The 26,035-nt window shown below is 45.0% G+C and overlaps 1 protein-coding gene across 4 annotated transcripts in view; it reads right to left on the minus strand.

Moving 5' to 3' along the window:
• Positions 1–26,035, minus strand: part of Sipa1l3 (signal induced proliferation associated 1 like 3) — a 157,512-nt gene that overhangs the window by 70,208 nt on the left and 61,269 nt on the right. For all 4 annotated transcript variants that reach the window (XM_090322146.1, XM_090322147.1, XM_090322148.1 and 1 more), the window contains exon 2: positions 13,500–13,566. The gene's annotated coding sequence lies outside the window, so the exon portion shown is untranslated. The remainder of the gene's footprint in view (positions 1–13,499; positions 13,567–26,035) is intronic.

Below are 26,035 nucleotides of genomic sequence, written 5' to 3' on the forward strand. Positions count from 1 at the left end.
CTCAGGGCCTCAGTGCTGTCTGTGAGCTTTTGTGGGTTTTTTTTGTTGTTGTTTGTTTTTTCTATGTATGTGGTACCGAGGAACTGAACCCCGGTCTTCATGCATGCTAGGCAAGCACTCTACCACTAGGCCAAACTCCCGGCCCCCTGCCCAAGAGTTTTAAAGCCCTGACCTACCTGCTCATCTCCTGCATCACCTGAGCTACATCCTCCTCACCCACGCCCTCCCCAGTCCTGGGGACTGAACTCAGGGCCTGAACACTGTCCTTAGGCTTTCCTTAAGACTAGTGCTCTACCACTTGAGAGCACAGCACCACTTCCGGCTTTCCTATGTATGTGGTACTGAGGAACTGAACCCAGGTCTCTGAGCATGCTAGGCAAGCACTCTACCACTAGGTTAAACTCTTGGCTCCCTTCCTTTTCTCTCCCAATCTCACTGGCAACTTTTGTTTTCTCTTCCCCCACCCCCAACTAGGAAAGTTATATTGTCAGAGTAACTTTCTGAAACAGGATGTTCTACTTTCCCCAAGATGAATTCAAACTGTTGATCCTCTTGCCTCAGATTCCTGAGTGCTGGAACTGAAGACATGCTCACTGGCAATGTCTTTTTAAATGAGACTATAATAAGGAGAGATACCATATATACCTTTTGAGAAAGGGTGAGATTATATAGTACTCTAGTGTAACATCACAACCAAGATTTTGACAGTCAGTCATACATTCTGGTTTTACTTAGATTTTCTGTATGCATCTCTATGTGTACTCATTTCTATACAAGTTCATAAGATATATGTTTATGTATTCACCATAATCAAGATAAGAATAGGGGCTGGAGATAAAGCTCAGAGGCCAAATACTTGCCTAGCATATTTGAAGCCCTGGGTTCTATTCCCAACACTGCAAAAAAGAGAAAGGAAAAGAGACAGGAAAGCAGGGGAGGGGAGGGGAAAGGAGAAGACAAATATGGAGCTGGGAATGAACCTTGGTGGTAGAGAGTTTACCTAGGACACATAAAGCCCTGGGTTCCATTCTCAGTACCACAAAATAAATAGGAATGGGTCCCTTTCGATAAAGAGCCCTTGTGTTGCTTTTGTAACTACACCTACCTCTCTCTAATTCCTGAATCTAATCAGCAATGTGTAATCCATTTCTAGAATTTCCACATTTAGAAAATGTTTTGTAAGTAAAATCACAGTATGCATAGCTCTTTCAGATTGGCTTTTCTCACTCAGCACCATCTCCTAGTGGTTCACTGGAACTACTGAGTCTTTTTGTTTTGTTTTTACACTGGTACTGGAGCTTGAACTTAGGGCTTGAAGTAGTGTCTCTTAGCCTTTTCACTTGAGGCTAATGTTCTACCACTAGATCTGTAATCTACTTTTGGCTTTTTTTGTGGTTAATTGCTGTCTGGGCTAGCTTTGAACCATGATTCTCAAATCTCAGCCTCCTGAGGAGCTAGGATTACAGATTTGAGCCACTGGAGCCAGGATGGAACTACTGAGTCTTGAATCTATGGTCCCTTTCAGAGTGGCACAAAGAGTTGGCACCACACAGGTGTAGCACCCTTTAATATGCTGCTTCTTGCAGCATATCTGGGATATTTCCAGTTTGGGCAAGGAAGAAAGCTGCTATGTACCATGTGTGACCCTAAGTATTATTTTTCTGCACTGGTGGGGTTAGAGGGAAGGTGCAGATTTAGTCTTTTTTCCCCCCCCAAGACTAAGATTCGATGTTTTTACTCACTGACTGGTGCTCTACCATACCTCCAATCATACAGATTTTTTTTTTTTTTTTTTGCCAGTCCTGGGCTTGAGCTCAGGGCCTGAGCACTGTCCTTGGACTTTCTCAAGGCTAGAGCTCTACCACTTGAGCCTCAGCACCACTTCCGGCTTTTTTCTATGTATGTGGTACCGAGGAATCGAACCCGGGTCTTCGTGCATGCTAGGCAAGCACTTTATCCACTAGGCCAAACTCCCGGCCCCTACAGATTGTTTTTAAGGCAGTACTCATCTGCTTTTCAGCATTTGCCACACTACTTTACACTCCCACAGGCAGTATCTAACACTCCTCTCCCCACACCCTGCTAATGACGATTTTGCTTCATGTATTTGACAAAGATTTAGTGAGCAACCTCCAACCTCTATGTGCTAGCCACTGTTCCAGAGCTAGAGACATAATGAACAAGGCAGAACTCATGTCACTCAGTAGGAGCTCATGGGCTAAAGAATGTGGGTTAGCTGTGGTAAGTGGTATGGAATCAATGAACAGGGCAAGGTGACAAGAAGGGGATGCACTGTGAGGAGACACAGCAGAGTGAATACGGAGCATGATATGATGGGCTGAAATTCTGGCCCCGTATCTTCTACCTGTGTGGCTCAGAAAGGGACCTGATTTATCTGTGCTTATCTTTGTTTCCCAATAGGTCAGTGGAAGTATGAAGTAAGTGAGTGCCCATAACATATTGGGGGCAAGGGCCTAGCGTGGATGGGAGCCATCTATCTGTTAAGGAGCACGGTCAGAGCACCTTAGCCACCCAGGGCTGTTAAGAGCGTTTCCCCAAGATGACACAGGCTAGTGATCTGAAGGGACTGCCCTCCTCCAGGACCTGAGCCCACCCTGCTCTAAGAGTGGGAAGCCACAGACTCAGCAGGAGGGATGGAAAGGCCTCCACTTGCAGCATGCAATGCAGCCACTTGAGGTCCCTAAGTCCTAACTAGTGCTGGGGTATCAACTCCACTCCCAGGTCGGACTCATGTGAGTCCTTGGAGAGGGAGAGACACAGGCTTTCCCAAATTCTGGTTCCACCAAGGAGCCATTTTCTGCTCAGTGCCCAGAAGACAAAAGTAACCTGGAAACTTCCCACCCAGGACCTGGCCCACAAAAAGGAACTGAGAGAATCAACTTGGTTGGCATCTTATAAAAAATTAAGGAACACACACACACACACACACACACACACACACACACACCCAAGTGGGGATGACCTGGGAAGGTAGCTTAGTGGTAGAGTACTTGCCTAGCATGCATGAAGTCCTGGGTTCGATTCCTCAGTACCATAAACAAAAAAACCCTCAGGAGTGGCACTATGGCTTAAGAAGCAGAGTGCTAGCCTTGAGCAAAAGCAGCTCAAGGATAATGCCCAGGTCCTGAGTTCAAGCAAAATAAATAAATAAATAAAAATATGGAAACTGAGGGGGGTCTGGGGAAGAGGGGCCTTGTCAGAAATGAGGCCATCTTTGTGGGGAGCAAGTTGGGGTCCCACCTCTGGGTCAGGAATCACTGGAATCTCTTTGAGGAGAGGCAGATCTGCTGTGACCTCTTTTCCTCAGCCCGTACAGAGGCCTGGGTGGATCACAAGCTGTTTCCTCTTCCCAGGATTGATGAGCCTAGGCCCAGGGCACTTTCTCCATGACAGAAACCTCCTTTCAACCCCACAGGCAAACAGCCAGATGACAGCACAAAGCTAAAAGGTGCCCCATGGGGACAGGGCCAGAGTCTTTGACCCTGAACCTGGCTTGGAACCATCAGGGACGGGACAGACTGTCCTAGGGGAGGAAGGGCACCTGGGCATCAAGGATTGAAAGTGCACACAGGAGTTTAAAATGAAACCGGGTCACTTCTTTCCCTCTAACTGTTCTGTGGCTACCTGGGGTTATGGGAGGAAAGTCTAAATCTCCCTCCATAGCTCACCAGGTCCCCGTGGCCACCCTTGCAGCCCTGCCATCCTTTCCCTTCTCTCATACTGCTTGGATCACACTGGCTTCTCTAACACACCTAGCATTTCACCTCAGGGCCTTTGCACAGGCTAGCTACTGTCACCACCATAAACACCCAGACCAACCCTGAGCAAGTTTCTGTCTAGGCTTTCAGGCTGTTTCTTTAGAAGTGCCTCCTCAGACCCTCTGTCCCCACCTAGCTGGGAAGATTCCCACTCCTGGTTCTCTCAAGGCATGCTGTATTTCTTTTGGGCTTTATCACCTCAGGTAAATGAATGATTATTTTGTATCTATTGGTCCCTCTAGAGGTGAGGGCCATCAAGTCAGAATAATGGGCATGCTAGCTAGCATTGCTTCTGTCAGGTGACCTGGTATAGTGGCTATTTACATGGCACTTGTTTGTAATTACTCATATTCTGTCTCTTCTACTCAACTATGAGCTCCAAGACGGTGGAGAGCCCCTTTGTATTTTCAGAGGGCTAAGAAAACCTGACACAGGGTAAGTAGGTGCTGAATAAATACCATGCCAGTCTATTGTGGTCATGATACTGCTACTCACTGGAAACCTAGGAGCCTCTTCCCTTCCCTGACCCTTGTAGCTAGGCAAAGCCATGGACCTAGTTCTGAGTTTGAGCAGAAGTGAAGGTGGTGCTTCTGGGCCTGGCCCCGTGACCTTCTGTTCTCTTTTGCCCGTTTTGTTATACCCTGCAACTGGGGCCCCCATGGTAGAGATTAAGACAGGAAGCCTCATCAGCCAGGGCCTTGATGTCCAGTGAAGTCCTATCATACCTGACTTGACTAGTGTGGCAAATGCAAAATGGACATTAGCGGTACCTGTTCGGTGAGATTTCGGGTTAATTTGTTAGTGCTGCAGAATCTTGCCTGTCACTGGCACACTGTGAAGGATGAAGATGGCTGGAGGCAGAGACCTGGTGATCAGACTGGAACCAGGAGCCAGAAGCAAAACTCCAGCTGCCAGGTGAACTCCAGCAAAAGGGAGACAGCCCAATGGCCCCTTAGGAAGTGCCACATTCACTTCCTGATGGTGCGGAAGAAAGGACCCAGAGTCTCTGATGTCTTCAGACAGTAACTACTTCCGTGTGGCAGAATCATAAAACATGACTCCATAGGGATCAGGGCCAAGCTCCAGTCCCTGGGGACAGGAGAGGTGGTTGTTCAGAAGCCAGTGACACCCTGGAAAGCCCTATTAGCTGGAGGATGCTGAACCAGCAAGGCTATGTGAAGAGCTTGGTCTAATTCATGCTGACAACCCTCCCTCGGAATCACCCACTGGGGTTCTGCCCTTCTGCTCTCTCCCAGAGAATAAATCACACTGTCAGGTCTAATGTGGGAGTTGGCTGATGGGCTGAGCAGAGCATCCATGCGTTCTGGCCGCAGAGGTCAAGGGCAGTCCTCACTTTCAAGGCCAGTGCTGAAAAGCCTGGGAAACCACACGAAAAATGGGACTAGAAAGCCAACAGCTGTATGCTTCATACATGTGCCAAAGAAACTCCTGTTCTTGACTCCCTCCCCCAGCCAAAAAATTCCTGGTCCAAGACTTCACTGCAAAATTCAGGTTCCCAAGACAGAGAATGCTTGCACTGACCATCACACTAGCTCGGGCCTGGGCATGTTCACATTTGTGGGGGTGTTCACGAGGGAAGCACCTTTCAGAATGGCGGTTAAGCTATTTGACCTCTTACCTCAGCAAGGACTAATGAGCAGAAGTTGTGACCACGATTACTGTCATTATTATCATCATCATCATTTGCAGCAGGAGCAACATCTACTAAGTGACTAGGTTGGGGTAAGTCTTATCCCAATCCCTTAAAGTTCAATAGCACCTTTTGTTTGTTTTATTTTGTTTTTGTACTAGGGATTAAGCTTTGGGAATCAGCATTGTTTAAGACTGCCTGTAGGTACTCTACTCATGAGCAATACTTCCAGCTGTTTTATGCACTGGTTAATTTTGATACAGTGTTTCACTTCCTGCCCTGGCACACTGCTAGATCATGATCCTCCTTTTTTTTTTTTTTTTTTTGGTGGGTCACAGGGCTTGAACTCAGCCTGGGTGCTGTCCCTGAGCTCCTCAGCTTAAGGCTACCGCCCTACCCCTGGACCTGGGCATTGTCCCTGAGCTCTTCAGCCCAAGGCTACCACCCTACCCTAGAGTCAAGCTCCACTTCCCATTTTCTAGCGGTTAATTGGAGCTAAAAGTCTCAGGTCCTTTTGTGCCTGGGGTGGCTTTGAATCTTGATCCTCAGATCCCAGCCTCCTGAGTAGCTAGGATTACAGGTGTGAGCCACCACGCCCAGCGATCCTCCTACTTTTATGTTTTATTTTTGCTTCCTGTTTTTGCAGGCACATGCCACCACGCCCAGTTTCTTTCCATTCAGATGGAATTTCATCAGTTTTGGAACCAGCTAGCCTGTGATACTCCTGATCTCAGCCTCCTACATCACTAGGATGACAGGTGTGCCCCATCATACCCAGATAGGGCTGAGACGGGGTCCTGTAAACTTTTTGCTGAGCTTTCTTCAAACTACAATTCTCCTGATCTTAGTTTCATAAAAGTAGCTAGGATGGGCCACCAAAATCCAGCTTGATAACCACATGGTAATCTTAGACACAGTCTTAGGAGATAACAGATGCTCCCCAGGTTAACTAGTAGTCAGTGGCTAGTTGTAACAGGAATGCAGGCTGGTTGGACTCTGGAGTCAGTGTTCCTGTTAACCCACTTTTGACTTCACTTCCTTTGAGAAGCTGATCTAGAAGTTTGAAGTCAAGACTAGATGTCGCACTGGGTTTCTACTGTCTTATGACTTCTCATTAGGAATTTGGCACTCTGGTCATTTATCTGTACAACTGCCCAAACCCTAAAGCGCCCAGGGAAGTTATGCCTAGCACAAGGCCAGGACTATGGGCCAGGCAAATACTCTTTGGAAAAGGGAGGCTAAGAAAGTTCACTGGGCTGTTTGTAAGCCCCTGAGTAACTTCCAGGAAGAAGATGTGTGGCCAGTAGTGTCCACCTGGCCTGGCCCAGGAGCAGTGGGAAGAAGTGATTCGAAGAAAACATTTTAAGGATTACAACGTTCTCAAGGCAAGACATATTGCCTTGTTTCTCTCCTGCTAGAAAAATGTAAACAAAGGCCAGATGTGAGCATCCTGGGACCCTTCCCCCCCCCCCCGCCCCCCCGCAACCTTCTATTAGACAGCACAGTACAGTGGTTAAGAGCGAGGGCCCAGAAGTTCCCACCCAGTTCCTCTGCTCTGTAAGCAGCTTTATCAGTGCCTTGGTTTCCATGTTATTACTATGGGGGGGGGGAATCGCAACATGATATCACAAGGTGGCCATAAGGCCTGAGATCATGTGCATAGAATGCTGACAACAAAGCCTGGCACAGAGTCAGCACCCATTAATGTCAATTACTACTGCTTTTCTTCCCCTGTGAAGCCAGACACCATTGGCTGACTCGCTCCATTCCCTTTTGCTCTGGCCCCTTCCGCTTGAAAGCAGAGTAATTCAATGAAAATTTTCAGCTTCTTTTGGGAAAAGAAGGCCAATTCCCCTTTAAATGTAAGTCTACATCTGTGGATATGTGCACATATACAGATATGTGTTATGTATGTATGTTCTCTTTTGAAGGGCATACTGGAGTTTGAACTCAGGACCCTATATTTGATAGGCAGGCATGCTATCACTTTAGCAAAACTCCCAGTACTTTTTACTTCAGCTTATTTAAAAGCTAGGGATTCTTGCTTTTGCCGGGGCTAGCCTCAGATGGTAATCCTCCTATTTCTGGTTCCAAAGTTAATTCAGAGTATAGGAGTCAACCACCACGACCAATCTTTAAGTGCGTGTGCATGTGTGCGCTGGCCAGTCCTGAGGCTTAACCTGGGCCTGGGCACTCTCCCTGAGCTGCTGCTGCTGCTGCTTTTTTTTTTTTTTTTTTTTGGTGGGGCATGGGGCTTTGAACTCTGGGCCTGGGTGCTGTCCCTGAGCTATTCAGTTCAAGGCTACTGCTCTACCCCTGGACCTGGGTGCTATCCCTGAGCTCTTCAGCTAAAGGCTATAGTCCTACCCTTTGAGCCACAGTCCCACTTCTCTTTTTCGAGTGATTAATCAGAGATAGGAGTCTCACACGGTTTTTAGTGCTCTGGCTGTCTTTGAACTGTGATTCTCAGATTTCAGCCTCCTGAGTAGCGAGGATTACAGGTGTGAGCTACTGGGCCTGGCCCTGAGCTTCTTTTTGCTCAAGATGAGCACTCTACCATTTAAGCTACAGTGCTACTTTTGGCTTTTTTTTTTTTTTAATGGTTTATTAGAGGTAAGCGTCTAGCAAAGTTTTCTGCCTGGCTCATTTTAAAAGAGAAATGCCTAACACTGTTAAAAATGAAAATGCTAGCTGGGAGCCCATCGCTTACACCTGTAATTCTAGTTATTTAGGAGGTTGAGATATGTGGCTTGCTCTTCGAAGCCAGCCCAGGCAGAAAAGTCCCCATAAGTCGCTTAACTCAAATTAGCTACTCAAAAACTGGGAGTAGTGCTGTGGCTGAAGTGGTAGAGCACTAGCCTTGAGCATAAAGAGGTTTAGGTCAGCACCCAGGCTCTGAGTTCATGCCCCATAACCAACAAGAAAAAGAAAAGAAAGGAAAAGAAAATGCTATAAAGAAAAGATAACTAAAATAAACACAATGAAAACAAAATTCCTGTAGTAGTGATCAGTGGTCATTCATGTACCACTTAAAATTACCTAATATAGAAGAATTTGGGCTTGATGTATTACTGAAAATTCCTTGTTTTTTTTTTCTCTTGGAAAAATACCCTAAGAGCTGATAATACCCAGCATTTCCATAGGGTAACAATGAGATGGGGTGAGGGAGAAACTGGGAGGGTAGAGAGGAGGAGCATTGGAAAGAAGACACATTCTGTTTGGCACAATTCTAAGAATCACTGTTCAGAAATGAGGTGATCTGAGGTGATCTATCGAGATCTCTGTTTGCCAGTGGAAGAATTATGCTAAGTACAATCTCATTTTCCCCTCTATACAGAACCCTTCAGAAAGGCCTTCTCTGACCACCTGGTCAAAATTTTTCCTGGTGATTTCCAATCCCCTTCCTTTCCTCCCTTTATTCTTCCCTCCCCAACTTCTGAGACAAGATCTCACATATATGGCCTAAGCTGGCCTTGAGTTCATTATCTTCCTGAATGCTAGAGTTACAAGTCTGAGCCCTGAAGCTCTACCCCTTCCCTGCTTCTTTGATACCTCTAGCTTCTACAGTATTCACCCTTATCAGACTTATTCTACATTCACTTCTGTCTTACAGGACAGTAGCTCCTTCTGGAAAAGGGCTTGCTTATTCTTGCTCATTCCTGAATTCCTAACGGGAATCCTAACACAAGTGCACAAATGTGTAATTGTGGAGTTAAAAAAAATGAAAGAAATGAATATGAGACTTTCAGTTTTCTCAGACCCGGGTTACCATGGGAAAATGTCAGTCTTTCTTCAGGATGAGAAGCAATATACTAGGAATTCACTGGAAATCTGGGACCTTTTAACACATTAAAAAAAGAGCATGTAAAGCCTATCTGTGAATCCATACAATATAAATTGACTGAATATGAAATGAGGGTAAAGGGACACCTTTTTCTCTAGAATTCAAGTTAATAAGCACAGAAGGAATGAGGTACAGATATACAAAATTTATCATTAGGAAGATTGCTCAGTAATAATTATGGTACGTAAGATTCATCCACAAATGGATACTAATGTTATTTGCTAAAAGGTTTATTTTTTGTGCTAATCTTGGGAGCTTGAGCGCAGGATCTCAGTGCTAATCCCTGATCTTTTGTACTCAAGGCCAATGCTCTACTACTTAAAGCCATGGCGCCATTTCCAACTTCTTGGTAATCAATTAGAGATAAAGAAACTCACAGATTTTCCTGCCTGGGTGGGTTCTGAACTTCCACCCTCAGATTTGACAGCCCTGAGTAGGTAGAATTACAGTTGTGAACCACCAATGCCCAGCTTGCTAGAAGTTTGAGGACAGGCAGAATATTAATAGAGTCTCAAAGTATCTTCCCTAAGATAATCATTAGTTACAAAGAAAATGCAGTAATTCAGCAATGAAGATACCAAACAGAAACCATCTTAACTAGGTGACCTCAGTGATTATCACCAATAAATTCACATAAGAACACTACTGCTGGATGAGGAATTCTATGGTACTCTTCAAAATAACCAACAATTCCAGTGTGTCAAGAGAAAAGCATCACAAACTGGAATTCAGACATTGTACAAAATAACAGAACAGCCCTCTTCCAAAGGGTCATGGTTATCCAGAAACACAAATAAAGGCTGAGGAATTGTTACAGTTGCAAGAGATTGACTTGACAACTATGTAGACAAAGTATACTAAGTAATATCAGATCAAGGAGAGGATCTTGGAATAGAAAAGGGACATCAGCAGAAAAACTGGTGAAATCTGATGAAAATGTGTCCTCTGTTTAATAATGGATCACATTGTTAATTTCTTGGTTTCCATCATTCATGCTACAGTGGGGTACAGGATAGTAACATTGCAGGAAGCTGGGAGAAGACAGATATGGGAATACTAGTTGTTTTTGCACCATTTTTGTAACCCTAATGCTACTTAAAAATAAAAGCATTAATACCTAAGTGGGATAAAAAGGCATCTTTTGATGAAAACCTGTGAGGCAGGCAGAATGAAAGATGTAACAAGACCTGGTGAATAGCCCAGAGAGGTTCCAACTGGTTTTCATTGGATCCCATAGTTGGCTAACTGATAGCTGGTAATATGGGCTGAATCCCAGACAAGTCCAGACTCTGTGATAGAATCTTCTGCCTATCTTCCAATTAGGGTCTCTTGGTCCTTCATGAACCAGGCAACACATCCCCCCCAGCATTCTTCCAACAAAGACTGGCATCCTCATTATAACTGTCTCCTACAGAACTTAGAGACACATATCCTAAAATCTAACTTCACTCATTTCTGGAGGCTAAGTATGCCTGGAAATGATAAGCTCATGGTCAGCCTAACCTATATAGCAAGACCCTGTCTTAAGACAAAATAAAACAAAACAAAACGAACTGGGTACCAGTGGCTTATTCCTGTAACCCTAGCTACACAGGAAGCTGAGATTTGACAATCTCAGTTCAAAGTCAGAAGGGGTAGTAAAGTCTGTGAGTCTCTTATCTCCAAATAACCTCAAAAAAGCTGAATGTGTTGGGCTGGGTGTCTGGCCTAGTGGCAGAGTGCTTGCCTAGCTAGCATGCATGAAGACCCAGGTTCAAGTGGTAGAGCTATAACCTTGAGAAAGTCCAAGGACAATGCTCAGGCCCTGAGTTCAAGCCCCAGGACTGGCAAAAAAAAAAAAAAAAAGCTGAATGTAGAGCTGTGGCTCAAGTGGTATAGTGAAAAAGCCATGCAAGATTGCCATGAGCTCAAGCTCCAGTAAAACAAAACAACAAAACAAAAACAGGGCCTAGTACCACAAATAAAAACCAAAACTTTACTTCACTGTCTGCCTGAAATCTATGTCATACACATAAAAGAGGGTGACATTCACCAGACCCCCCCTCAAAAAAAAGTCCTAAATATAAAACCAAAACCTATGTATTACAGGATAAGTAGTTACCAAATGCACATATTTTTAGTTCTGTGCAAAAATGAGTATTACTGAAAGCTGTGCTGTGGCTCAAGTGGTAGAGCCCTAGCCTTGAGTAAAAAGGGGCTCCGGGATAGTACCCAAGCTCTGAGTTCAAGCTCCAGGACAGGAAAATAAGAAAGATTACTGATTTGATAATTGGCTAGGAATGTGGCTTACTGAAAAAATGCCTGCCTAGCCTGCCTAGCATACATGAAGCCCTGGGTTTAATTCCTCAGTAACACATACACAGAAAAGGCCGGAAGTAGTGCTGTGGCTCAGGTGGTAGAGTGTTAACAAAAAGAAGAGAGTGCCCAGATCCTGCGTTCAAGCCCCAGGACTGGCAAAAAGACAAAAAAAAAAAAAAAAAAAAAAAAGTTACACATAGAAACAATTTCTTCTTGGGGTACTAAAGTTGGAACCGAGGCCTTGTGCTTGCTAGGCAGGTGCTCTACCACTTGAGCCGCACTCCCCAGCCATTTATGCCTGTGTGTATTCGTAGTGTGTACTTTCGTTATTTTATTTCAATCAGGTCTCACGTTTATGACCAGATGGCACTGGACTGAAATAATCCAATTTATGCTTTCTGCATAACTTGGAGGACAGGTGTGAACTACTATGTCCAGGTACTGAGATGGGTGTTTGCAAACTTTTTGCTTAGATTGCCCTCAAACCTCTGTCCTGATTTCCACCTCTTGAGTAGCTGGGATTACAGACAGGAGCCACCATTCTTGGCCCTACATTGAACTTTTAACTTAAGGCAAAAGCAGCACATTCACACAGTGTGTGTGTGGGGGGGGGGGCTGTTATGCATCTTGATTATAGCTGAATAGCTTTGTTTAAATTCAAGAAATGGTCAGTCCATAGTGAAGCTTATTAAATGTAAAACCTGAAAGAGAATTATATAGTTAAGGGGCCAGGAGTTTGGCCTAATGGTAGAGTGCTTGCCTAGCATGCACAAAGACCTGGGTTCGATTCCTTGGTACCACATAAATAGAAAAAAGCTGGAAGTGGTGCTGTGGCTCAAGTGGTAGGATTTGAGAAAAGTCCAAGGACGTGCTCAGGCCCCAAGTTCAAGCCCCATGACTGGTACAAAAAAAAAAAATACATAGTTAAGAAGTAAAACAAAACCAACACATGGACATATGCTGTGCACTAGGATTTTTAAACATAGCTCACTTGACAGGGGAGGCACACACTAGAAACATGCATCTTTTTTTTCTTTTTTCTTTTTTTTTGGCCAGTCCTGGGGCGTGAACTCAGGACCTGAGCACTGTCCTTGGGCTTTCTCAAGGCTAGAGCTCCACAACTTGAACCACAGCACCACTTCTGGCTTTTTCTTTTCTTTCTTTCCTTTTCTTTTTGTTGTTGTTGGTCGTGGGGCTTGAACTCTGGGCCTGGGCACTGTTCCTGAGCTCTTCAGCTTGAGGCTACCACCCTATCCTTGAGACACAGCAGCACTTCCCATTTTCTAGTGGTTAATTGGAGATAAGAATCTCATGGACTTTAGTGCCTGGGCTGGCTTTGATCCACTGACCTCAGATCTCGCCTCCTGAGTAGCTAGGATTACAGACATGAGCACCACGCCTGGCCTGGCTTTTTCTATATATGTGGTACAGAGGAATCGAACCTATGTCTTTCTGCATGCTAGGCAAGCACTCTATCACTAGGCCAAACTCCTGGTCCCCCTGGACACTTTTTTTTTGCTCAAGGCTAGAGCTATGCCACTTGAGTCACAGCATCACTTCCTGCTTTTTCTATGTATGTGAAACTGAGGAATTGAACCTAGGGCTTTGTGCATGCTAGGCAAGTACTCTACCACTAGGCCAAACTCCTGGCCCTGCATGCATATTTTCTTACACAGCAAACTGGGATAAAAGGCAAATAGATATATGAAAAACAATGTCCTGAATGGGAAAATGGTTAGCAGGATGCCATTCAATGAGTGACTTTATTTATCTCTGGAGGCCAACATGAAGCTTATGGATGGTTATAGGGACAGTAAAGGACACTTCTTTTTCCCTTTGACACTCTTTTGTGTAATTCAAAGTAATAAAGACATACCTGTGTATTGGCTGTAAAACTGAAGCAAAGAACCAGTCACACAGTACTTACTCTTGGAATGTCTGGAGACTAGTGTGTCTTGAAGGTCCCAGCAGAGCTAATGTCAAAGGCCAGGCATCTGGGCAGAGAGGGGAAGAAAAAAAAAAAAAGAGGTCATGTCTATGGCCAATAGGAGCCTTCCCTCTGTAATGTTCACTTCACAAATGCTTGTGTATTCATCCCTTGAGAAACACTCGTTACTCTCCTGCTGTATGCCAGGTACTGAGAATATACCAGTGTCCAAGATGGTTGCTGCAGTCCTCAGGGAGTGGACATTTTAGTGGTGAGGAAGACAATAAGCAAATATACCATACCATCAGGTGTGGTCAGTGCCTTGATGGAATCTAAGAGGAAGAAATGGTGAGGGGGCTCCTGCTTCACAGTGTGCTGTGACAAGTTCTGTGGCTACCTTGGAAAGGGCTTTCTAGACTGCAGGAGTGGCCAGTATAGAGGTCCTGGGGCAGGAGTATGGAAGGGACACTTTGGGAACAGCCAACAGGACAGAGGGCCTGGTGTGAGGTGAGTGAGGGCAAGAGGTGGGAGGTAAGGACAGTGAGGTACAGGACAGATGGGGTATCTTTCAGGAACATTGTCTTCATATAGAGGAATGTAAGCAAATGAATGACAGAAGTAAAGCACTCAAACTGACTTGTAACTTTATCTTATGTATTCATAATTATTTAGTATGGTTGCTTCTATTTGACTAGATTATTTCCTGGATGAATGAATGTCTCTAGGCTGAGAATCCACCATCTGTATAAATTACCATCACATTCCAGATACTACTCAGGAAGGTATGGGTTGGTATTAAATAATGCCCCTTACTGTGTGCTACTGTCCTGAGATAACTTGCCTCCTTCCAATAACCCTAAATAACCCTAAAGGGAGGAAACTAAAGCACAAAGGAGGTGAAGAATTCATAAGCTGAGGTTGCCCAGACAGCCCAACTGCAGCACCTGCTTAGGACCCCTGGGCAAGACCACACAGCATTAAAGGCCCAGGCTGGCTCTGAACCATGATCCTCAGATCTCAGGCTCCTGAGTAGTTAGGATTTCATGAGCCACTGGTGCCCAATCTGAACATTTATTTTCTAAATAAGCAAGCTGACCTGAATTTCTATTTGGTCACACAACTAAATGGCTCCCAATCAAATATAAATGACACAGGCCACTGTCATTTTTGCTGATTCCCAGAGCTTACTACCAGGCCATCTAGGGAAGCACAGAATACAGTTACTATACATAGAAACAGTAAATACTGAAAAACACACACTTAAAAAAAATACTCTTGGAAATAGCCCCCTGGGCAATTGTTATCCCTTAACTGGTCTATGATTCCTAACATTTTTGATTTTTCAAGATGCTTGGCAAAGCATTAGGGAACCAGAAAGACCAGAGCATTTTTTTCTTTATCACCACACTTGCCATTAACAAAATTCTTGGGATAATCAGAAGCCCCTGCAATAAAGCTCTTGTAAAAATTTTTATAGCACCTTTTAAATAGCAATGGAAATTGCTTTCCTGTCAGTCTATTTTTTCTCTTTCCTTCTCTACAGTTATGCATATGTTTTTGTTCTCACCCTTTCTCTTTCCTTCTTTCTTTCTTTTTTTCGAGTCTTGGGGCTTAAACTTAGGGCCTGGGTGCTACCACTGAGCATTTGTGCTCAATGCTAACACTCTATCCCTTGAGCCATAGCTCTACTTCTGTGTTTTGTTTTGGTTTTTTTTTTTGTTGGTTGACTTGAACTCTGGGCCTGGGTGCTATCCCTGAGCTCTTCAGCTCAAGGCTAGAGCTCTACTCCTTTGGACCACAGTGCCACTTCTGGTTTTCTGGTGGTTAATTAGAGATGAGTCTCACAGACTTTTGTGCCCAGGCTGGCTTTGAACCACTATCCTCAGAGCTCAGCCTCCTGAGTAGCTAGGATTACAGATGTGAGCCACTGATACCTGGCTTAGTTCTGTTTTTTTTTAGTGATCACTAGAGATAAGAATCTCACAGACTTTCCTCTCCATGCTGTCTTCAAACCAAGATTGTCAGATCTTAGCCTTCTGAGTAGCTAAGATTATACCAGTACTCAACTAAAGATCTACTTTAAACAACTATATACCATTGAGCATAACACTGGAAGGAAGCCTGCAATCCCAGCACCTGGGGGGAGCTGTGACTCAAACAGAAGAACACTGCATTGAGAAAGAAAAAAAAAAAAAAAACAACCCAAGATAGTACCCAGGCCTCTGAGTTTTAGCCTGGTCCAAAAAAAGTTAAGCCTGAGTTAAGCCTGGTACAGGACCGGTACAAAAGAAAGAAAGAAAAGAAAGAATGGAAGGAAGGAAGGAAGGAAGGAAGGAAGGAAGGAAGGAAGGAAGGAAGGAAGGAAGGAAGGAAAAGAAAGAAAAGCAGACCTTTAGTGGACTGGGTATCTGTTTCCTGCTGGAGGAAGCAGTGAAGGATCATACCTCTGCTCTCCCTCACAGAGTCAAAAGAATCAGGACCCAAGACCCCTGATGTGACCTGAGACCACCTGGAAAGGAAGGATGTCCTTGGTGTTGCCTCAGCAACCCTAGCATGCCTGTGGCACATGTGACATATGGTCCACTCACAGTCCAAGCACCACAGCAAGAGTGGATTTCTAGAAAAAGAACTGATGGGGGAGGGAAGCATTGTGGCTTTACTCCTGGGCCCTAGGGACTGGTTCTGGGAGAAATACATGACAGGGACAGCAGACTCTAGAAATTTATCTTCAATTACTGAGGAAAAGAAATAGGATGGTAGGCAGGAGAGTGCCTAGGGCTTCTTTGCTAACCCCCAGGGGTGAATTCTTGATAGATGGAGTGGTGACTCCCAGTCAGGCCAGTTCTGGGGTCTTGAAGTCTCTAAGCCATTAACTTTCCCTTTGCTGTTTAAGCTAGAGTGATTTTTTCACTTATCACATCAAGAATGAATGCAGCATCTCTTTGTATTTGGGTGAACACGACCTCACAGAAGTTGACAAAACAGGACTATGTCATGTCACTCTAGGAGTGAGGGGGGAGGAAAAAGGCAGGAAAAAATCCCACAAAATACTGTGCTATCAGAAACTAGATGTAAAGTGCTTGGATCTAGGATTTATTGTGCTCAAATGAGATGTATGAAGCTCATAGGGGCTCCAGGAGCTTTTACCTTGAACTCCCCTGAGCACAGGCCTCCAAAGAGACTCCAGAGGGTTAAGGGAAAGCAGGCAGTGAGGTGCTAGGCCCCATCACCACCATTTCATTTATAGTAGCTCCCTTTTTCCAATTCAGGGATGAACCCACTAAAGTTCTCTAATTCCACATTTCTGCTAACCTCATCTATTATATTTCAGAGTTTTTACATGTTAATGATCTTGGTCTTGGTCCTCTCTGAAGCAGGCATCATCACCTTGACAATGAGTTTCTATACTTGGGCTAGCCAGGGAGAGGCTGCTCCCCTGACTCTAAGGCCAGGAAGCAAACTGGGTTTTTCTGTTCTCATACTTCTGAACTCGATTTTTCCTAGTCCACCTTTATGATTCCATCTCTATTCATGGAAAGGATCATCCGCTCACATCTGACACTGCTATGGTTTGAATCCAAATGTCACCCAAAGGCCCATGTATTGAGTGATTAATTCTCAGCTTGGCTATTGGAAGGTAGTAAAACCTCTGAGAGGCAGAGTATGGTGGGAGATTTTAGGTCATTAGGAGTGTGACCAAGAAAGGAATTGTAGGACTCTAGCCTTTTCCTTCTTTCTTTCTTTCCTTTCTTTTTGTTTTGTTTTCAGTATATATTGCTTAGACTGGCTTCAAACTTCCTATTCTCCTGTTTACCTCTTCAGAGTGTTAGGAATATAGACAGGTGCTACCAGGCCTGGCTTTTTCCTCTCTTTCTTTTGATTTCTGGCCACCATGAGATGAACAGCTTGCAATATCATAGAATACTAATGTGAGGCACTGCTTTGCCACAGGCCTTAGAACAACAGGCCAAGCAGCCATGGACTAAAACCTCCAAAATTGAGCTAAAAGAAAACTTTACTCTTTTTAAGTTATTTCAGATATTTTATTACAGTAAAGTAAAGCTGACTCAAAGAATTCCCCTTTATTTGGTCCTTCCTGAGGAAGAAAAGATGGCAAATCTGACTGGTCAGTGTCTGTGACTATGTTGGCACCTGCCTTCAATTGGACAGGACTGCCAGTCTGCTAGAACCACAACAAGGGAGAGAAGGTTCTCTTCTCTTTTTTTTTTTTTTTTTTTTTTGGCCCCCTTCTCTTTCTGGCCCCGCTCGCTCCGGCCCCCGCTCGCTCCCGCCCCGCTCGCTCCGGCCCTGCCAGCTCTCGCTTGCTCCTGGCTCTGCTCGCTCCGGCCCCTTCTCGCTCTGGCCCCGCTGGCTCTGGCTCGGCTCGCTCCCGCACGCTCCGGCCCTGCTCGCTCCGGCCACCACTCGGTTGGGCTCTGCTTGCTTGCTTTCGCTCTCTGTCGCTTGTTGCAGTCTCGTCTCTGCCACTTCCGGCTTGGTTGTGTCTCGTCTCTGCCACTTCCGGCTTGGTTGTGTATGTGGGATACCGAGGAATCGAACCCGGGTCTTTGTGCATGCTAGGCAAGCACTTTAACCGCTAGGCCAAACTCCCGGGCCCGGTTCTCTTCTCTTTTTGGTCTCAGAGAAGTAAGTATATCCTAGGGAATGTCTGATCACTCTCCAGGAGACCTGGCCACAGGCCTTTCTCTGGCCCGGGTAGTAAAAGAGGAAGCCAGGCCTTTCTCTTCCATTTAGCCAGTTGTGAAAGTGGCTGGTCCAGGTGCTGCAATCTAGGCCCTCTGCAGTTTTCCATCATATGCTGCCTTCTCTTTTCTGGACTTCAGCAGAGCCTCACATCAGGGCACTAGGGACTCACTCACCTCTTAATAAAGTAGCTCCCTCATGTTTCATTTAGAGTTGATTGCCCATCCCCATCCTGTTTTTGCAACTGTGACTTAGGGAAATAGCTCTTCATTTAACTGTCTCTACCCACATTCCAACAAAGAAAAGCTGATCCAGGAAGAAAGGACTTTGCCTTGGGAAATCTAGGCCCTCAACGGCTGCTGAGATCATCTTGCAATTAATCATGTTTTCTCTTCTGACCTATATTCTATTAATAACCTACACAAAAAATTCAGCACAGCTTCTTTCATTGATGGATGCCATCAACAATGACTATGCTGGGTCAGTGGCTTCAAGGATGTCACCTTCTCAACACCTGTGTCCAAAAGCAAGCATCCTAGAATGAGGCCCAGCGCCCAGAACTGCAGGGACTCTAGCACTCTAGCACTCCAGGGGTCCTGTGGCAGTCTGGTCAGGTGACTATCTGGCCAAGTGGCTCAAGGATGGATTTCTACAGTGTAGCCATTGAGAGAAAACAATACTGTTGAATGTTATGAACATTTCAGGCACAGCAGACTGGCCAAATGTCCAAGTGTGGCTCTGCCAACTGCATGTGATGTGGAGCACATAGAAACTTAGTCCCTGGGCAGAAGTGGAGATTGAAGAACAATTAGGCTATTTATTTATTTATTTCTTCTTCCTCCCCATCAAGTCCTGGGACTTGAACTCAGGACCCAGGTGCTATCCCTGAGCATTTTTTTGCTTAAGGCAGGCACTCTACCACTTTTGAGACACAGCTTGCTGTCTGGTGGTTCACTGAAGATAAGAATGGACTTTCCTGCTTGGTCTGGCTTTGAACTGTAATCCTCAGATCTTAGTCTCCTGAGTAGCTGGGATTACAGGCAGGAGCCACTGGCACTCAACTTAGGCAACTGCTTATAAAGAAAAGTTAGTACTTCTTCCACTGACTGAGGTCCAGGGTCCCCACTAAGCTGAATCCATGTGTGACCCTGCAAATTCTCACTCTGGGTATAAGCACATGTTTTTGTTTTGATTTGATGACATGCCAGGCACTTTTTAAATTCTTCATTTACCAACTGATTTAACTGATGGAAGTTCTACTAGGATCACCATTTTAATGAGGTACAGAGAGGAAGCCTGCCCAAGATCAGCCAGCAAGTAGGTGGCATAGGCAGGATAACGGCAGCCAAATGCATTCCAAGCTGAAATATTTGCAACACCTATGGCCTGGGCCACATAGCATATAGAGTGGCCAATAGCCACTGGAAGATACTAGTAGGTGACTCAGAAACTCAATTAAGAGATGGATGAGGAATCAAAGATTTCCACTGAGCAAGGCTGAACAAAGACTCCAGGAGGATGACTTGAGTCATCATCTCAAGAGGATAGGAGCTGGGAACAGCTTCTCTCTCTCTCTCTCTCTCTCTCTCTCTCTCTCTCTCTCTCTCTCTCTCTCTCTCTCTCTCTCTCTCTCTCCCCCTCCCTCCCTCCCTCCCTCTCTGTCTCTTTCTCTCCCTCTCTCTTCCTTTCTCTGCCAGTCCTGGGCTTCAGCTCAGGGCCTGAGCACTGTCCTTGGACTTTCTCAAGGCTAGAGCTCTACCCCTTGAGCCTCAGCACCACTTCCGGCTTTTTTCTATGTATGTGGTACCGAGGAATCGGACCCGAGTGCATGCTAGGCAAGCAATCTACCACTAGTCCAAATTCCCAGTCCTCTTTAAATCTTTTTAAGGCTAAGTCCAGAAATGCATTGTAGTCTGTAGGCCCCAGGCTCATCCAGAGAAATCCTGCAGAGCTCATGGAACCTTTTTTCTCCTGTCACCAATCATTTGGTGGACATGCCAATAGATAAACCCCTCTCTGTGTTTCTATAAAAACAGTGGTCTCAATCACTGTATGCATTTCCACAAAGCACTCTCCAGACCTTACTAATTAGATTGACATCAGAACAATAGTCAAGCTATCAAAATAGGTCAGGCTTTAGTTTTTAGTCCTCTTTTTCATAACAAATTGAAAGGGAAGAATGACAAAAATCCACTACTAGTGAGGTACTGATGTTACTTAACCTCTCAATGTTTTCGTTCCATGAAAACTGTGTAGAGTAGGACCTACCATACAGTTACTAAGTGTGAGTTGCCATTATTCCTACTGCTGGCGACATAGTAGGTTTATCTGGACTGGTGGGATCTTGAGAAGCTTCAAAGCCCAACTCTTTGATCAATCACATACACAGAGAAAGTTATTGCTTGGTTTCTGACTACTTAGAATAAAAAGAAGATTGAGGGTCCAGGTGACTAAGCAGAAGCCAGCTCTAGTAAGCAGGAAATAGACCTACTATCACAGCTAACTGCCCACTTACCAGCCATTCTTCCTTCCTTCTCAGAATACTCAGCAATGACTACATTTCCCAACCTTCCTTGCATCTAGTATTAGCCGTAAGAAGTACAGGGAAGGACTTTGAGGAAAATCACACCACCAGAAACTTTCAAAGTTGAACTTCGTTTTTTGTGCCCATTTCCCTATCCCATACTAAAGTGGTTTCCTCCCAAATTTCAAGTAATATACAGTATATCACTAGGAGCAAGTTAGCAAATGCCTGTTATATGAATTGAATAAATGAACAGAGTAGCTGTCTGGTTTTCCTGTAGGGTATATTATTGTATTTTCCAAAAAGATGTGAATTTACAGTAAGTATATGTACATATATTCCTGTTTTGATTGATGCATATGGAGGGTTAATGGTGTCATTTGCCAAGGTAGAGCACAACACATCAGTGGATGAGACAAAAATAGGCAGAGCCAGGCCAAGATATGGCCTAGTAGTAGAGTGCTTGCCTAGCATGCATGAAGTCCTGGGTTTCATTCCTCAGTACCACACAAACAGAAAAAGCCAGAAATGGTACTGTGGCTCAAATGATAGAGCACTAGCCTTGAAAAAGCTCAAGGACAGTGCCCAGGCCCAGAGTTCAAGCCCTAGGGCTAGGAAAAAAAAAATAGGTAGAGCCAAGGCCACTGTTTGACCAGAACATGTAGCCAGGGATAGGGCCAGAGCTTGGTGACAGAGTGCTTAACAAAATACAGCCACATGTTCCCTCTGGAAGAATATAGCTGAAGTGGGTGTGAGCACGGGTGGGGAACTAGGTAAGGCTAGGGACATGGGAGGGGCAATGACTGTACACTTATTTTTATACCTTTTGAATGTTTTACCACATGCATATTCTCTTCTCATTCACAGAAATAAATAAAAGTGTGCTTTGTGTTTTTTTTCTCAGACTGTCTTCTATACAGGTTGCAATGATTCACATATGCTCTAGCAACTAGGGAGAAAACTTACTGAGCTCATTAATGTCCTATATATTTCTCCTTCCAGGTTGTTCCTCTCTCCTCACCCCTTTTCTGAACCTGGTATGAGCTGAAAATGTCAAATTGTATGTTCTGATGATCTGATATTCCTCCTATCTCCAGCTTCCCAGCCCTCATGGGCAGATCTAGCATGTACCAGCATCTCATGAAAGAAACCCAGGCCAGGGTTGGAGCCAGGTCTAAGGACATGAGGGCTTTGGTAGGAGGAGTGGCCAGGGGTTCACTCATCATACCAGGGTTTTGTTGTGGGGCTTTGTTGTTGTTGTTGTTGGTCCTGGTGCTTGAATTCTGGGCCTGAGCACTGTCCTTGGGCTTTTGAGTAGCCTTGAGTAGGCTAGCACGCTATCACTTGAGCCACAGCACCACTTCCAGCTTTTCTATGTATGTGGTACCCAGGAATTGAACCCGGCTCTTTGAGCATGTTAAGCAAGCAGGCCACCACTAAGCCAAAGTCCTGCCCTGGCAATTATTTTTATTAAAGAATTTATTAACATTGATTTTTATATCATATTTCAAATTACGTGTTTAACAATACATAATCCATTTCCTTCTCACTCTTCCTATGCAGGCTGCCACCATCATCATCTTTCACCTGAACAAGTCCACCAAAACTGTCTATGGCCTCTCTGAGCCCACTCCTACCCTCATTTTATTCTCCATCCAGCCCGAAATGAAATTAAGCAGGAATCACATCAGGTGGCTTCAAACTTAATTTTTTTCAATGTCTAAGCTAAGCACAGTGGAGCACTCCTAAAGTCCCAGCTACTCAGAAAGCTGAGTCAAGAGGAATACTTGAGTTTAAGAGATAGAGGTAGAGGGTCTGGGAACATGCCCGAGTGGGAGAGTGCTTGCCTAGCATGCATGAAACCCTGGGTTCGATTCCTCAGTACCACATACACAGAAAAAGCCAGAAGTGGTGCTGTGGCTCAAGTCATAGAGCACTAGTCTTGAGAAAAGCTCAAGAACAGAGTTCAAGCCCCAGGATAGGACAAAGACAGAGAGAAAGGAAATAAAAAGAATCTACTTCTTTGCTTGCCCTGAATCCCTGGTTGAGCTGGCAGTGGTTAGTTCTAGAGGTTACTCCACCCAACTCTGAATGTTCTAGTTATAATCCCTGTTTGCTCTCTCTGCCTCAATTGAAAACCCAGACTGTGGTTTCAATCCCTGCCCTTCTCTTCCTGGTAATGTCAAAGGCAAATGTGGGGGAAGTTTTGAGGGAGCAGGAAAAACTGTTGTCTCTCTGGAAGACAAACCTCTCCATGTACTTTATGAGCAGAGATCAGTCCCTTGCCACAAACAAGCCAGGGTCTGCACAAGCCTCACATTCCCTCCAGATTTTACACTTTCCCTGATTGAATATTAGAGCCAAAGTGTCATCTTTTACCTTTCATTGTCATACATGCAGCAGCCCGTCCTACTGGGTCCTTGTTCCACCTTCCCAGCTATATAATATAACGTTATACAGACAACCTAAGCGATGTGCCCACTGCCCTATCCAGGGACAGTACAGCATTTGCTGTACCACCTCTTTGGTTGTGGGACTTGAACTCAGGGCCAGGGTGCTGTCTCTAAGCTATTTTTGCTCAAGGCTAGCACTCCACCACTTTGAGCCACAGCTCCACTTCCAGGGGCTTTTTTTTGTGTGTGTTTTTGTTTGTTTGTTTGTTTTTGTTTTTATTGGTTGTAGGACTTGAACTCTGGACCTGAGTGCTGTCCCTGAGCTCTTCAGCTCAAGGCTACTGCCCTACATCTTGAGCCACAGCGACATTTCTAGTTTTCTAGTAGAGATAAGAGTCTCACAGACTTTAGTGCCCAGGCAGGCTTTGAACCACAATCCTCAGATCTCAGCCTCCTGAGTACCTAGGATTACAGGCATGAGCCACCAGGCCCGGGTCACTTCCAGGTTTTGAGTGGTTAAGTTCTCACAGGGACTTTTCTGCACAGGCTAGCTCTGAACTGTCATCCTCAAATCTCAACCTCACAGGCATGAGACTGTGTTTGTAATCTCTTAATCTGACAAGTTCACTATTCTAAATAACTCTGGCATAGCTATTTTACTAATTGGGAACATCTGTAATCCAACACCTTCCCTCCCCCACCACCTGCCCTGGACTTATAGCCCAGGATTGGGATAAAGGAAGGGTATGCACAGAAACTTGGTTGAGAGTCTTCTTCCACTAGCCACATTAAGCTTGCTTTTCCCATCACTACTGCCAGCAATATGTGCTCTGCCTTCTGCTCTTGCCTTTCCAAGAGGGGGAAATAATGCCTCAGTAGGATTTAACTGTCATTTCTTTCATGTGCCAGAACATTAAGAAGCATTTCCTATTTTCCAACTGTAGCCCATGGCAGGTTGATGGACATATTCTCCCTGGACAGTGTTGCCATGCCACACGCAAAACCTTCTCACCTTGCTCACACTCTCCCTTCTGCTCCTTAGGCTCCAGGAAGTCAAACAAAGCCTAGAGCCTGACTGCTTTCCAGAGACTTACAAGGCCAAGCATGACTTGGCCATGTCTACTTCCTGTGCACTCTGTTGCCCAGTCCCCTCATGCATGATTACATCCATGTCTGAGTCTTCTAGTTCTTCCAAATAGGCCCTGTGCCACCTCAGGGCCTTTGCATAAACTGTCATCTACTCTGAGATGACCACTGCATTCACCCCTCCCCCAGATGAACAAACTCCCAGTCCACTCAGTCTCTGGATTTCCCCCCAAACTAGTTCTACATCCTCCTGGCTCTTTCTTTCCTTCTGTAACCAAGTGCACGTGTACCTGGGTACTCTTCCTCTTTCACAAGCATACATACCAGAATGAGCTCTATCAGGAAGGTGGCCAGGATTACCTGGTTCAGAGCTAAGTTCTCTACACCCAGTACAGATTCTGCTATAAACGAGGGTGGCCACAGAGTTGGTAGACTGACTGATTGAGACATATGGATAGGGAGGAGGGTGTGGCCCTAAGGACACATCCCTCTTTAAATGGCTCTGTCTCCTGGGCCTTCAGTCATTTCTTCGTCTCTAGGAAACCTTCCCTGAGGCCAAGGGATAAGCAAGCACTTGCTCTGGGAATCCACAGTACCTATGATTCCCTTTCCAGCCATCACTTTTGTGGGACATTATTGTCTGCAGGTAAGTCTGTTGTTCTGTGTAGAATAAGCTCTGTAGCAGTCTACTTCACTAATGTGTCCCTAGTGTCACACATCTAATGGCCAAAGCAGTGGCCAGTAACTATCTAGCAATAAATAAACAGTACATACCTCTGCAGGAGGGGAAATGAACATCAAACAACTCACTCCTAATTTAACTATTTAGCCATCATCACCCAGAAGGAATCTAGAACATGGTGCAATGACAGCATATGAAGGGAAAGGCTGTGACCCCAGTGGTGTCAGGGTCATTTCCTGGGGAAAGGTCATTTCCGCTGACCTATGCAGGAAGAGCAAGAGCTGGCAGCTGCAAAAAACGAAGAAGAGGCTCTGCACAGAGGGAACCACATGCGCTCTGGCGATCTTTGGTGTTAGCTTGCCTGCCCCAGCTCTCAGCTCCTGTGGGATAGGTCAGCTTGGAGAACATCTGGTTTAAAAAAATGCAGTGCTACATTTAGTCAAGTACTTCTATATGTCCTCAGGCCAGATGCCGGGTCCACACTGACCAGGAAAGTTCCCACAGAACACTAACAGGGAAGTACCAGGCACTTACTCTGCTCAGGTATTGTGTTATGCTCTCTATATATCTCATGAAACTCTCGCCTCTTACTATACCCTTTTTCTAGCTGTAGGAAGGTCCAGGAGGATGGAGAGATTTTTTCAATGAGTCATAGGGATGGGGCACTGATCTGGGATCTTGTTCCCATGCTAGGCCTTCTCAAGTGTACCAGATCACTACACCCTCAGTTAGGGTTCTGCTGAGGCAACATTAACCACAAATTTGACAGTGCTGTTGCCCACACAAGCTTGGACCCTAAGCACCAAACAAAGCAAGAAGGGATGCTGGGGAACAGAAGCAGGTTGAAGAAGAGAGAAAAATAGGCACAAAGTTGGAGCCTGGACTCAGATGGCAGGAAAAAAAATCCCAGAAACAGAACCTGCCTCAATGAATGTATGGCTTGATCGTGACCTATACGGAGACTGGAAGAAGTTTTACTTCTGGGGGGAAAAAAGATAAGAAAGAAAACCAGACAAACATATTTGTAACATAGAATTTCAGGGAAGATAACCCACATACAATGAACTGGTAATAGTGGTTGCTCCGAGGGAAGAAGAGCTTGGATGGTTGGGGGATAAGAGCAGGAAGAAGATTCTTCATAGTATAG

The sequence above is a fragment of the Megascapheus bottae genome, chromosome 31, assembly GCF_031878675.1.
Source record: "Megascapheus bottae isolate mThoBot1 chromosome 31, mThoBot2.hap1, whole genome shotgun sequence".
In the NCBI taxonomy this organism is placed as follows: domain Eukaryota; kingdom Metazoa; phylum Chordata; class Mammalia; order Rodentia; family Geomyidae; genus Megascapheus; species Megascapheus bottae.